Consider the following 12,553-nt stretch of genomic DNA (forward strand, 5'->3'; position numbering starts at 1 on the left):
TAAGGAATATGAGGATTTCAAAAGAAGTGGGTAGCTTATGGAAATGGGAATGAGAAGGTCTCTGTCATTACTCAACCTGTATGAACAGAAGTTTTCTTGTTCTTTTGGTACTCACTGTGTCTGGTTTTCTTCCTTAGCTTCTGAGGCTTACTATGAAAAGTATAAGCTTAGAGTGAGCAGAATAGTCTATACAAAATAGACAGTTGTACGATAGTAAACTTTGAAAATGACTGTAATTTTGTATTTGTTTCCATTAACATGATGACTTTTTTTTCTTGGATTAAAGCCCCTTACATAAATTGTAAAACTATATATGGTGGCCTTACTACTACCATCTCCAACATAGTTTTTTTAGAATTACTTATCAACATAAAAAAAACTTTAATTTATTTACTTGAAAATAATACTCAGCCATTCAGCCAACATAGATTCACTATAGGTGCACTCTGCCTTTTTGTGTTTTGGTTAACATTTTGTAGGTTTGTTTTTCTTTTTATGTGAATATCTATGTTGAATTGGATTAATTCATTCAATGTCCAGAACAATTATATTGGAAAAATGATTTAATATATTTTTTGATGTGAAAAAAAATCAAAGATTGGATTAAATTCAAGTTCTCATGTTGTACTTTTAAAAAGAAAAAAAGAAAGAATTCCATGGCAACCAGACTAACAGCATTGAGCAATCCATTAGTGAGGATGAACAAAGCTCTCAAAAGATTTGATTATCACTCAAAAGGGCTTTCCCTTCTGGACTTTGACTCCTAGTTCCTTAATTTAAATCGATGGTAAAATAAATAGTAATATATATTTCAGTATATATTATATCACACTATTTAAAAGCTTACATGACGTAAACAGTATTTTTTTTTTTTTACTGTAAAGTTTAACAGGCACCCTTTAAAATCATTTGGATCCGAGGAAAATCTTGTGTCAGGATGCTGCAAGTCTGAGCTTTGATGGCGCTGCATTCTCACCTCTAGGAAAGGCTGGTCATTCTCTTCTCCTTTTCTATTCACTGCTGTCCCTCGGTCTGCTGCAGTGGTTGATTGCTGTGGGGAGTGAACTTCACATCTCTTTGCTTATTCCAATGAGACTGTGACTAGATCTTAAAGTTGGTGGCATGAAACTAATTACTAGGACTTTAGTTCCGACCATGAGGGGGGGTGGGGTAGAGAGGAAGAACCAGCTTGTATGCTTACATGCTTTTTCCCAGCTCTGCTGCATATGCTTTGGCTCAGTTTACCTACATTCTCACAGTGATGATGCCACTGTGACTCCACAGAGCTGCGGCTTAGCATGTGTGGCTCTCTTACAACCAGTGGTTTCAGCAAAAGCTCTAGACCATTCTTTGCTAAATTAATATATTCTACAAAAAGGTCTAAGCCTCTTTTGAAATATTTGGAATCAAACTTTAAAATGAATTTACAAAAGAAAAACCACATTCATTAGTCCTTGCTAACAAAGGAATAGCACAAGTAAGCTAATCAAGCGAACAAAACCAATTTTTTTAGCAATTCACAGCATAGTATGTGATAAAATTTTAGAATTCAAAAAAATACAAAAGCAGATGATTTTTTTCCAATGGACTCAATCAGGCAAGAGAGACAACCTTTTCAAATTCACTTTTATCTTATAATTGTACAATGAAAAAGTATATGAAATACCCTTGTGCTTTTCATCTCACAAAGAAAACAGTTATAAAAGATTTTTTTCCCAAGCATTATTGTTAGAAAGACAAAACACCTTAGTTTTAATAAACCAAAACTTTCTAAGTATCTTTGTTACTTTAACAATCTGAATTTTTAGGTAGAGGTAATATGTAATGCTGGTTTGATGTAGCCTGTGTGTAGTAGTGGGGGCAATGTGTAGTCGATATGACAAGGGTGTCTGTCACTAGGTTGAAAGCTAAGAAATAGGGCTCATAGTTCAGTTATACCACCAGTCAGCTGTACATTTATTTGGGCATCTGAGTTTCCATTTACAATCATCTTTTCAAGGGGCAGCTTTAGGAAACTTTGTTGAGTCTATAAACAAGCATATAAACACAAGCAATTTGGCAAGCTGTATTTGGAGTTACAGTCTTTTACAAGTCCATTACAGACTTGGAGTTGTTGTCCATAAAGGAGGTAATGGCAGGAAATGGATAATTCCTGAGGCTTTTGTTTGGTTGGTTTGTTGGTTGTCCTTTTGACTTTTTTGCTTGTTTGTTTGTTCATTTGTTTTTCCTTTCTAGGTTTCTAATACAGTTAGAAAAACATCAAATCTTAAATTATTTCTTCAGCTAGAAAAAAAGAATTAAAAGTTCAGCTTTACCTCTTTCTCCCCTTCATTTTTCCTTTGCCTGTTGTAGACAAGATTCCTCTCATGCAAATATAGACCATTTGGGGAGAAAAATCAAGTATGATTATTTTTAAATGTTCATGTCTTGGGTAATTGCCCGATCTATTGTCTGTGACTTGCTTATCCATGAGGTCAAATGCATGAGGTCAGGCATCCTAAACCAATTATTTCTATTTGCATTTTGGAGGTTCATTGAATCCTTTACCCTACATTGACTTCTATAAAGTTAATTTTCTATATAAAGTACTGTTCAAATTAGCCTTTTAAAAATTACACTATTAGGCCAACCATAGACAAATGGGACCCCACGAAATTACAAAGCTCCTGAACAACAAAGGGAATAGTTATCTGAGTGAAGAAACAACCTATAGAATGAGAGAGAAGTTTGTCAACTGTACATCTAGCGTATACAAAGAACAAAAACTAAACAAGAAAGCAAACCAGTCTAACACACCGTTTTCAAAAGAAGGCATCCTATCAGCCAATAGATATTTTTAAGCTATTCAACATCTTCAACCATCAGGCTAATGCAAACTAAATCTATTTTGAGATTCTATCCTACACCATTCTTAAAGGCTGCCATCAAGAAAACAAATAAAAGCAAATGCTGGGGAGGACATAAAAAAGTGAAGAACTCTTATTCACTTCAGTGAAAGAGTAAATGGGTACAGCCATTATGGAAATCAGTGTAGAGGTTCTCCCAAAATAATAATAGATACTCTGTGATACTGAGCTCTCTGACTCCTGGGCATATTCCTTAATGTCTCTCTATACTACTACAGAGATATTTGCTCATTTTTGATCTACTGACAACAGGAAGGAAGTAGACTCAATCTAGTTGCCCATCAGCTTGATGATAGATAGTGAGAAGGTGCTACACAATGGAATGCTCTTCTGCCATGAGGAAATAGGAAATTATGCAATTTTCAAGAAAATGGACAGAACTAGGAAGTACATAAAGTGATGTAACCCGGGCTATGAAAGGCAAACACTGCACGTTCTCTCTCGTATGCAGACCTTAGCTTCTAATATTTTCATGTGTCTTTATGTGGAGTGAGTATAGATGTCAGCAAACTGGAAAGGGGCCTCTAGGACAGGGAATAAAAAGAGGCCTTAGGGGAAAATTGTAGGGAGAATGTAGAATACATGTGCTATGAATGTGAAAGGGGAACCCTAGAGATACAAGGGTTTACGCCGGGTTGGTGGGAGGGAAATGGGACAGAGAAAGCAGGTTGAGATCAACCAAGATCAAGAAAGTATAACACTGCCATAAGGAAATATGCTATTTGAATGCCAAAATAAAATAATTACTAGGGAAAATTGAACACATATCAAAATTAAAGACATCCTGAGGAAGTCATTTGGGCAGTTTTTCTTGGAGAGAAAATATGTCTTAAGTACATTCCCTCAGGTTATTTAAGATTCTTGGACTATTAAAGGAATCCATTTATTTCTAATCCAACAAAATTTATAACACATCTGTGAAATAGGTGAAAACAATTGATAAATTAAAAGGCATCTCATTCCTATGACAGTCTGCCAATCATCCTATCGTGTCATTGAGATGGAGGCAGCATCTGCCATCCTCTCCATACTTTAGACTCTGTCTGGCAAAGACTCGGCCTTCAGCAAACTGTTTCTAAGAGAAATGAAGAGTGGATTTCTACGGAAAATGTCTTCAGTTGATAGCATGTTGTTTTATGCAGCTCATGGCAAAGCTGTTTCTGGCCAGGGCTGGAAATTTTCTTTAACCATGTGACTTTGCTAACAATTCTTCTAGTCTAGTCTGTGTGTTGAAGACTGTGCTACCACTGTCTCTACTGGAGACTGCTGGAAGTCCGTGGCTTGTGAGTAGCCCCACATTCCCAATGACAGATGGCTTTTAATCTCTTTGGTTTGGCTCCCAGAACTCATATGCTTTGCTTACTCATATATTTTTCCTTGTTGTGGAGATGCTGATGCTGGTGGCCCTCTTTTCTGAGGAAGTAATAGTTTTGAGACACAAAGTCAAAGTCATAAGAGAAACATTATAGATGTTTGCTGATGGAAAAAGCTACTTTGTGTTGGAAATCACTGTTGAAAAAATAATCCAGTTGTGAAGGGTTACAGCTGTGTAACTATCAAACAATCCCAGGTTGTAATAGCTCAGAAATGTAGTGTTTGATTACCTCATGCCTGATAATATGCTGAAGAATACACATACACCCATCTTTACCTATGTCAGTGATAACCTCTTATACTTCATTCGCAGTGAGCACCTATAATTATCCTTGAAAGTGAAAAAACATTCTGTGTGTGCCTTGGCATATCCTATATATGCATTGAGCCACTTGGCAATTTGTAATTTCTATATGCCTGATTTTTTTTTTAAAGAAGAGAGTGTCTGTCTTTTCTCTTTTTAGTCTCTAAGAACTTCCTGCCCCAAAAAATGCAAGGCAAAAGTAGCCAAATTTCACTGAATAGATTACAGATTTTGAATTAGTAGATAGAGATAGCCTGAGTGAGAGACAACTAACCTTGTTCTGTTATAACCAGGAAACTGACTCAAAAGCCACTCAACAAATAAACTCGCATGTAGCATCAGTTCTTTTAAATCAAGGGCTTTGATTTTCCCAAACCCAGAAAACTATCACACTGTCAGATGGGTTTACGCCAGGGTGATCCTGGTCCATCATTTTGGTAAATAGTGTCACTTAACAACTGCAGATAGATTATTAAATTGTATGTGGACTGTGGCGAAAGCTGCAGGGAATTACACATTCACTTAGGATATTGTAGGAAAACTTGAATCCTCAAATAACAGGGTGTTGCCATGTAAGCTTCCTCCAGAGAGTTGAAAACCAAACTGTAAATAGAGTAGCATTGTCTGCTTGATATCAGCACATCAATTCATCTTTTGAAATTAACTTATTTATTTTCATTGACAAATGTCAAGCCATGCACATTTATGGTGTTCAACATGATGTCCATGCACAACCTTAATTCCAATTTAGGATGAAGTCCATACTTAGTGTTTTACATCTTAAATATAAGAGTGTAGGTTGGGTGTGTAGAAACAGGAGGTCCAGTTATTTTTATCTTTATGTCAACTAGAATAGATAAGTGCAACAGGAAATAGATTAAAGGGAACAGAAAGGGAAGGTGTAAAAGAAGAGAGAAAATACATGATTAAAGGAGCCGAGGAAGACAGTGACTAAGGACGGGAAGCAAGAATTGAGCCTCTGGAATATTCAACACAGCATCTTTAACAATCAGATGCTTATGTACAACACACAGCATTTCAATATCTTCCCTGGGTAAATAGCGATGTCTTCCCTTTTTATTAACTCTGCTGCAGCTGCTGTGGCTCACAAAAGAGATGCACAAATCAGAATAGACTCGGTTTGCTTTTCAATAATTCTAAAAAGGTGGGGGAACATTGCCAGAAAAGGACAGCTCTCCACTATCCTAACATGGAGTCTTGTTAGCAAAACAAAATGTGAACTGCTTGGAGATAATTCCCTGTTGCTGGTAATTCCACTGGGGACCTTCTGTGGCAGCAGAGGCTGTTTCTCCTCTGTGGACCCACGCCATTGAACAGCATAGATCTGAAGGAATATAAAAAAGTTGCCTTTAAAAACCAAGTTGCTCTTCTGAGACATCTATTCTTCTAGGTTTTTGTTTGTTTGCTTGATTGTTTGGTTGGAGATTTTTAATGTCAGCATGAGTCATACCTATTGGTTCTTAGCCTGGAGCACCCAGCACAAGTAGGAATCGAGGAAGCTGGAGTTGCGAATGAATAATGAATGGGCTGTGTAAGCAGAAGTCTATATCCAGTCAATAGTAAAAGCATGTGCAGAATTGCAAGCCAGCGTGTTCATGGATTCTCTCTCTCTCTCTCTCTCTCTCTCTCTCTCTCTCTCTCTCTCTCTCTCTCTCTCTCTCGGAAAACTAGAGCCAGTGAGCACTTGAACAACCAACACCTGCATTCAGATCGGAAGACTCTGCCCTTGCCATCCCGAAAGCACAACTGGACCATCTCATTAAGGTATTCAGGGGAAAACAATGATGTTTTTGATAGGTTTTGCTGATTAACAATGTGCGTCCCATCCTTATCAGGATGTGGTGGAGGCATTTGTGGAGATAATGAAACTGTATTAGTTACTTTTCTTATTGTGTTCATAGAGTCACTCATATTAAATAATTTATGGTAGGAAGCAGTCATGTTTTGCACAAATGGCCTTTTTTATGCTATTTTGTGCACTATTCAGTCTTTAGTGGTAAGCAGGGTGTAGTAGAAAAATTCACTCCATGACATGCTGGCCAGGAAGCAGATAAAGGGGACTACCTTTCTCCTTAACCCCCTTTTATTCAGTCCTGGTCCACATCCGTGGTGGGTCTTCCTCTGTTCCATTAATCCTCACAAACACAGAGAGGGGTGTGGCACCAGTCTCTGAAGGAACCCTAAATTCAATCAAGTGGACAGTGAAGATTAGCTGTCGCAAAGTGCATCTCTTTACATTTCTTGCTTATATTAAGGGGACATTAGAATTTGTCGTGCATTCTGAAATTGTGACTTTTTTTTTTAATGTGTCTGAAGTGCTAGTTTAGTTAGTGGGGTACTTAGATAGCACTTTGGATGTTTCCTCCAGTTAGTTTGGACTTTGTCAGTTCCAAAGCTGTCACGGTTCATTATCTACAGATGATCTTGAGCAGCCTTGCATTCTGAAAGAATATGTCACGGCATCTGCCTCTGTGCTTTGGGGGCCTGCGACACAGATGATATTTTAGCTAGAATACTGGGTCGGGGGGCAGGAGGTATAAGCAAAATTTGTTTCAGAGGAGTGTTTTCTGGGGCCACAGCATGTCCCTTCCTTTCGTTCGGTGCCTAATCCAGCAAAGAGGTGAATGTATCACGTTGTAACGATTACATGTGTTCGAGTGCATAATGGGGTTGTAAAGTAGCTGCTTGAATGTCTTATCTAATGAATGCCATCAAATTCAATTATCACTCTTAGACTCTTCATTAACCAATCAAATTACTCCTTTGCACTAAGACATTTCGAACACACTTTTACTAGGCATATACACAATCCTTTGTAGTAAATTGGTGACTCACAGATATTTATTTGGACTTCTGTGTTCCTGGTGTTTAGGATTCCTAAAGCATTGCCTCTGTCATTACTGTCACTCTATGTAGGGGAAATATTGTTATTATGAAAAAAATGATCTTTGTATCTTTATTTCATACTACTTATATCCATACTATGAGTTATACAAGACTGGTATGTGGCCCGTGTCTGTAATCCTAGCACTCAGAAGGCTGAGGCAATGGGATAGCTATGAGTTCAAGGTTGTCTTGGACCACTGAGTGAGGTTGCTTCTCAAAGCAAAAACAATAAAACTTTTTAAGTAAAACAAAAAATGAGTATATAGGAACTATGGTTTTTTTTTTTTTTTGTTCAGTGGGATCATGTCATAACAAAAGGTTTGGGCTTTAGGGATGAACTATTTCAGTTCTAGAACTGTCTGTCTTCCTTATAGGAAGATGCCACTGTATAGGACCACAGGTGTTATTGTTGAACTGTGCTTTTCTAAGTGATCAGAATTTCTTCACATGGGTTATTAAAAGAGTGGTCCTAAAACTTCTCGTACCTGTTGTAAATAGCACCTTCATTTTCTATGAAATAACTACAGCAGTGCTGATGTGTAACAGAAGCTCCAAGCATTTCATAGTAAGAGCTGCCCGCTATCATAAGGTGATTCTTACCATATAGAGCTTAAAATATTTCTGTTTGATTGTCTTCTACTTTGATATCTTTAGCTGTCTTATGTCTGCAAATATTTTGGAAACATCTCAACAGGTAGCCTAAAATCAGGCCACAGGCATGGATCAGAATCTTTGGGAATGGACAATAGAGTCACTGTTCAATTATTCATATCTGGTTATAGCTATATACTACAACATTCAATGAGTACTGTGCAAGAGCAAGAAAACAGCTGGTAGGAAATCACAGTGAAACTATGCATCTGTCATTGACAAAGAAAATAGAAATGCTGAAATTAAGTTTGGATTTCAATTTTCTTGTACTTACATTCTGAAATAATGACACAGAGACTTGTACATGCGTTTCCTGAGACTACACTAAACAATACAGGTGGCTTAACTTATTTGCCTTTTACTTATAAATTAATATTTAGAAATTAAAAATTCTGTATTTGTTGTTGATTAATGAAGCCAGAGGCATACACATTGATTTCAAACCTTCTAGTCAATGATCTTTACCATAGTGAATAAACGTTCAATTTGTCATCTGTACAATCATTATTGTCTTTGATTCCATATCCTTAGTTTTGTTCATCTTTCTAAGTAATTAGCTTATATGTTAACACGTTCTTTATAACATAAACATAACATAACCTTTTGTAATGACATGATCCCACTGAACAAAAGTCCAATAAGCACTGTTTCTTCAAGAATTCCAACGTGTACTTTTAATTGATCCAACTGGGACAACTCCCGTGGGTATCTGAAAGGATGCAACACTGGTAAGATTATGTAAATCATGGAGACTGATGTGCTCCATTTCTTCACGAGTAGTCATTCTTGTCTGCCGAATTTTCTCATTGTTTTAGTTTTAGTGCAAACAAATTAGATAATGTTTTCCAACTCAGTATGCCAAGCTCTAAAGTAAGTATACACGTAGATGAGAGTGAGGGGACAGAACACTGTCTTCTGAACCATGAGAATACAAAATGCTGTGATTACCTCAGGCACATGGGAGAAAGCAAAAGTCACCACTGACACTAGCAGGAAAACAACAGAGACTATATGACGAATATTTGAACCATGAAATTAATGCTTGCCTCCTCCCTGGTGAGCCCACTGAGGCAAGGGTCTAAAAAAGAAAAAAAAAATGGCCACAGTTTCACTTTTGCAGGCTGACATTGTAAAAATGATCGTATCTTTAAAAGATAGGAATGGGTTAAGTTGTTTTCCAAATCCAGAATCATCCTTGATAAATCAAGAGGGAAGAAAGGAAGGGGAGAGAAGAGTGAGGAAAAGAAGGGCTTTGGTCAGCTCCCTTCAAGACTGCCTGTGGAGAAAAAAACAGGTACTAACTTCAAGTGTGTCGTTTTCTGAGTTTTATTCATAAATTAAATATCTGAAATCCAAAACATATTCTACATAAAAAACAATGCTATAAATCATGTTTGACGCATTGATTCATTTTTTTAAATTGACAAAATTATACTAAAATTTTATGATTTGTAATACTTGAAGTGAAGAGCAGTAGAAAACAATGTTTTCTGATTCCTAAGATTATACCAATTAAACAAAATGCTTTCAAATTACTTATTTGCTCTAGATATCAATACCAAAGGAAAGCAGGTTTGATTATAACTAGACTCAAGACTGAAAAGGGATATAAGCTATTTTTCTAAAATGCAGGAATTTTCTAAAATGTGGGATTTGGGCAGGAACTGTGTTCTTCTGAGCAGATAAAAAGGAGATAGAGAGTTGAGATGTTGATAGAGCTATTGGAGGAAAGGCAAAAATGCCCAAGCAGTACAAGATAGTGTTGATATCAGGCTAGTAAACAGAAAAGATGAAACTGGGAATCATTCCTCATGCCTGGGATTCCAGCACTCAAGCATCTCAGGCAGAAGGGTTGAAAGGAACCCAAGACCAGCATAGGATGCTTTGTGAGTCTTGTGTCAAAAATAATAATGTCCATTAAAGGTTATGTCTGTAACTTGGGAAAATAGAAATCAGTTCTTTTTGAGAACCTTTCTATAGCAGTACCACATCCATTTAGAACTCAGGTAAGGAGACATGTGTTTGAGCACAAACACTGATTTGGTGGGTCTCAGTAGACCCAGTAAAGAGAGAACCCCTCAGTCCTTGAGTTTCCACTGATGCTGTTCCTCAGAATTGCTCAGTATACGGCTCAGGCTGTATGATCTCTATTTGTAAAAGAGATTTGATACTTTGTGTCTTTCAAGAAGTAAATAAAGTATCAAGTAAACAAAATTGACCAGTTCTTGCCTTTATCCACATAACTATTCAGTTAATTTATTAAATATTTACTGAATATGTACTGTGTATTAGGATCTATCCAAGTTTTATAATTTATAATTGACATATTAGGACACAAATAATGTTTTGCTCTATTGTTTTAATTTCTGTATTTTATTTTACTATTTGATGTTGTGGAATATTTGTTTACATTGTAAAGATTTGTCACTGCCTAAGGCAACTTCTGATTGGTTTAATAAAGAGTTGAATGGCCAATCACTAAGCAGGAGAGATAGGCAGGATTTCCAGGAAGAGAAAGAAAGAAAATGAAAAATCTATGTACTGGGATTATACTAGGGAAACACCATGAGACTTTAAAGAGGTTGGACATAGTTTACAAAGTAGAGATAACCAAGGCACATGAACAAATGTACATCAATAAAACCAGGCTAATTTAAATTATAAGAGCTAATGAGACAAGCCTAAGCTAATGACCAAGCTTTCATAATTAATTATAAGTCTCTGTGTCATTATTTGCATGCTGGCAGTCCCAATGAGAAAGTACTGCTACATTTTATTTTTATTTGTGTTTATTAAACCTGAGTAGTTGGAAAGAATAGGTGGTGTTAGCATTTGGGAATGAAGGGCCAGGAGTATGATTACCTTAAGGAATAGCTTTCAACTCAAGTATTGTCTTATTTCTTTTTCATTCAGACTTTTTTAGGAGGTTATGGTGTGCCTATAAAGAGCCCCTATCACTTCTGTGTAAACAAAACAAGACGTTGGGAATGGTAAAGTTAACAGAAGTATTGTTCATAACTAAAATTCTCTATTCAAAGTGAGGAAAAGTTCATAAATTCAAGCTAACGTCCTTCCTGTAGCATCTCTTGGTTTGACCTAAGCCTCGCTGCCTATCTCCAGGATAAGACAGAAACTCAAGAGCAATCATGGAAAAACAACAGCATGTAATTTTTGATCAACTCTAGTTTAAGTTAAAGAAAGACAGGAGAATCTGTGTTCCTAGTAGCTTCTACGGAAAGTTAGCATGTAACTCTCTAAACCCCTCAGTGTTCAGTACATCTTCCATTTCAGGAAGAAACTGGTTCATCTCCCCTTGAAGAAAGCTGTCAAGAGGGATCTTTAAATGTGACCACAGCTCCTTTCTATCATGTTCTCAAGAACTATAAGCAAAATGCAGACTAGAGCACTGTAAACACGTGAGGAGTTTTAGGACAGACAGGCAGTGTTTCCTCTCAATCTCTATTAAGTAGCTTCCAGAAAGTACTGTGCAAACCTGAGCTTAATCAGATAACAGTATTATTGCTTTCTAACCACATATAAATGTCTGGGGTGAGATGATTACCCCAGTCTTTGGAAGTGATGCTTCAAAGTTGCATGAGTGATACTATAATGTCAAGTATTGTCACTGTCACATATGAAATTTCTTGATAATGTTCTTTGTATTTAGTTTTCTAGTCAGTCTGTCTTTGTTTTATTCTTCCCTGGTCCAACCAATCTTGCCCATGATGGAGCCTGAGTCCATCAGGCTTGAGCCCACAACAATAATGTTGCTCAGGTCTTAAATTCCAGTTTCAACAGCAATCTCTGGGTACTGGTCCCAGTTCTCAAGGAGATTTCATTTTTTTCAGAGACATGGATGATTAATAAGGGACAAATACACAAATTATCAGACCCACCAAATATTAGTGTATACTAATTCTAATCATGTAGTTTCTTTGCCATTTCTTTACTCAAAAACCCTGTTTCCATTTTAGCCTCACTGTTTCTTACTGATCCAACCATGATCCAAAATCATCTGCTCTACTTGTTTTGAATCTTATAAAAAATACATTTATATAAAAGTTGTGTGAGTTGCCTGAGAAAATCCATAGGGCCGGGCGTAAGTAATGGCAGGGTGCATGTAATGTGTCATTTGTGGAATCATAGCCCACAGTCTAGGCAGGAAAGGCCTTTTATCTAATCCTGAGCCTTTTCTTAATTACATTTTACAGCAACTAAGTGTACTACTCTGATACATCAAAATAAATATTCCATTCTCTGCTGCTCGTCTGGCAGAGTGACTTTGGCATGTATTAAATTGGGCTAGCCAATTCCAAGTTCACTCAGGACTGTGTGTGACTGCTCAATATAAAAACAACAGGCTGGACTTCTGAAATTTTGTTCACTTAAAGAAAATGATTGAATTGGGATA

The 12,553-nt window shown here is 36.8% G+C and overlaps 1 long non-coding RNA gene across 1 annotated transcript in view; it reads right to left on the reverse strand.

The window, feature by feature from the left end:
* Positions 1–12,553, reverse strand: part of LOC131895210 (uncharacterized) — a 42,100-nt gene that overhangs the window by 19,160 nt on the left and 10,387 nt on the right. The window contains exon 3 of the long non-coding RNA XR_009375123.1: positions 116–150. This is a non-coding gene — a long non-coding RNA (uncharacterized LOC131895210). The remainder of the gene's footprint in view (positions 1–115; positions 151–12,553) is intronic.

Source organism: Peromyscus eremicus, chromosome 18 (genome assembly GCF_949786415.1).
Source record: "Peromyscus eremicus chromosome 18, PerEre_H2_v1, whole genome shotgun sequence".
Lineage (NCBI taxonomy): Eukaryota > Metazoa > Chordata > Mammalia > Rodentia > Cricetidae > Peromyscus > Peromyscus eremicus.